Source organism: Opisthocomus hoazin, unplaced genomic scaffold (genome assembly GCF_030867145.1).
Source record: "Opisthocomus hoazin isolate bOpiHoa1 unplaced genomic scaffold, bOpiHoa1.hap1 HAP1_SCAFFOLD_254, whole genome shotgun sequence".
Taxonomy (NCBI): domain Eukaryota; kingdom Metazoa; phylum Chordata; class Aves; order Opisthocomiformes; family Opisthocomidae; genus Opisthocomus; species Opisthocomus hoazin.
The window spans coordinates 1-2,500 of record NW_027448887.1 but is presented as its reverse complement, the minus strand read 5'-3'; positions in this window follow the sequence as shown (position 1 = coordinate 2,500).

The following is a 2,500-nucleotide window of genomic DNA, read 5'->3' as shown; positions in this document are numbered from 1 at the left end:
CTGACAAGCGTTCGAGTGCCGGCGACCGCCGCCGGTCTCGGCCCGGCCCTGGAGAAACCCCTCTTGGAGCCCTCGCTCCAGTCGGCAACGGCCACCGGAGCCTGCGGGCAAGCAGCGGCTTCGCGCGGCTTCTGGCAGTCGGAAGCGCCGTGCGCGATAGGTAGGAGGCAGAACGGCCACGGCCAGGGCCGCCGGGCAACGCCCGAGTCTGCCGGCTGAGCCGCGGGTGACAAGCGTTCGAGTGCCGGCGACCGCCGCCCGTCTCGGCCCGGCCCTGGAGAAACCCCTCTTGGAGCCCTCGCTCCAGTCGGCAACGGCCACCGGAGCCTGCGGGCAAGCAGCGGCTTCGCGCGGCTTCTGGTAGTCGGAAGCGCCGTGCGCGATAGGTAGGAGGCAGAACGGCCACGGCCACAGCCGCCGTGCAACGCCCGAGTCTGCCGGCTGAACCGCGAGTAGCTGCAGCGGTTCGATGGCGCTGGTCCGCGAGCGCCAGCCCTCTGCCCTAGTATACGGACAGCGAGGTCCCCGGCCCCGGCGGGCTCGAAGAGAACCGTCTTCCCCCAGCGGGGAGGCGCGCGAGCGCCGCCGACTCTTACCATGACGTAACTGGAGGCAGCGCAAAGCAGCGACCCCTTCGGCAGCTCCGAAGAAGAACCGGGCAAGACGTCTACCTGCCAGAACCGCGGTGGAGCCAAAGTCCCGCCGGAGCGAGGTAGACGAGGCATCCCTTTCCGCCGGCAGCTCCGGCGGCCACATCGGGCACACCGGACCCGGCGGACGGTAAAACGGGTAGACCTGGCCTCCCTGCCGGCAGAACGGGTAGACGAGGCCTCCCTGCCTGGAACCGGGTAGACCTGGCATCCCTGCCGGAAGCGGGTAGACCTGGCATCCCTGCCGGTAAAACGGGTAGACCTGGCCTCCCTGCCGGCAGAACGGGTAGACGAGGCCTCCCTGCCTGGAACCGGGTAGACCTGGCATCCCTGCCGGAAGCGGGTAGACCTGGCATCCCTGCCGGTAAAACGGGTAGACCTGGCCTCCCTGCCGGCAGAACGGGTAGACGAGGCCTCCCTGCCTGGAACCGGGTAGACCTGGCATCCCTGCCGGAAGCGGGTAGACCTGGCATCCCTGCCGGCAAAACGGGTAGACCTGGTCTCCCTGCCGCCAAAACGGGTAGACCTGGCCTCCCTGCAGGTAAAACGGGTAGACCTGGCCTCCCTGCCGGCAGAACGGGTAGACCTGGCCTCCCTGCCGCCAGAACGGGTAGACCTGGCATCCCTGCCGGCAAAACGGGTAGACCTGGTCTCCCTGCCGGTAAAACGGGTAGACCTGTTCTCCCTGCCGGCAAAACGGGTAGACCTGGCCTCCCTGCCGGCAGAACGGGTAGACCTGGCCTCCCTGCCGCCAGAACGGGTAGACCTGGCATCCCTGCCGGCAAAACGGGTAGACCTGGTCTCCCTGCCGGTAAAACGGGTAGACCTGGTCTCCCTGCAGGTAAAACGGGTAGACCTGTTATCCCTGCCGGCAAAACGGGTAGACCTGGCATCCCTGCCGGTAAAACGGGTAGACCTGGTCTCCCTGCCGGCAAAAAGGGTAGACCTGTTCTCCCTGCCGCCAGAACGGGTAGACCTGGCCTCCCTGCCGGTAAAATGGGTAGACCTGGTCTCCGTGCAGGTAAAACGGGTAGACCTGGTATCCCTGCCGGCAGAACGGGTAGACCTGGTCTCCCTGCCGGCAAAACGGGTAGACCTGGCATCCCTGCCGGCAAAACGGGTAGACCTGGTCTCCCTGCCGGTAAAACGGGTAGACATGGCCTCCCTGCAGGTAAAACGGGTAGACCTGTTCTCCCTGCCGGCAAAACGGGTAGACCTGGCATCCCTGCCGGCAAAACGGGTAGACCTGGTCTCCCTGCCGGTAAATGGGTAGACCTGGTCTCCCTGCCGCTAGAACGGGTAGACCTGGCCTCCCTGCCGGCAACATGGGTAGACCTGGCCTCCCTGCCGGTAAAACGGGTAGACCTGGCATCCCTGCAGGTAAAACGGGTAGACCTGGCATCCCTGCCGGCAAAACGGGTAGACCTGTTCTCCCTGCAGGTAAAACGGGTAGACCTGTTCTCCCTGCCGCCAGAACGGGTAGACCTGGCATCCCTGCCGGCAAAACGGGTAGACCTGGCATCCCTGCCGGTAAATGGGTAGACCTGGCATCCCTGCCGGAAAAACGGGTAGACCTGGCATCCCTGCCGGCAATACGGGTAGACCTGGTCTCCCTGCCGCTAGAACGGGTAGACCTGGCATCCCTGCCGGTAAAACAGGTAGACCTGGCCTCCCTGCCGCCAGAACGGGTAGACCTGGCATCCCTGCCGGTAAAACGGGTAGACCTGGCCTCCCTGCCGGCAGAACGGGTAGACCTGGTCTCCCTGCAGGTAAAACGGGTAGACCTGGCCTCCCTGCCGGCAGAACGGGTAGACCTGGCCTCCCTGCCGGCAGAAGGGGTAGACCTGTCC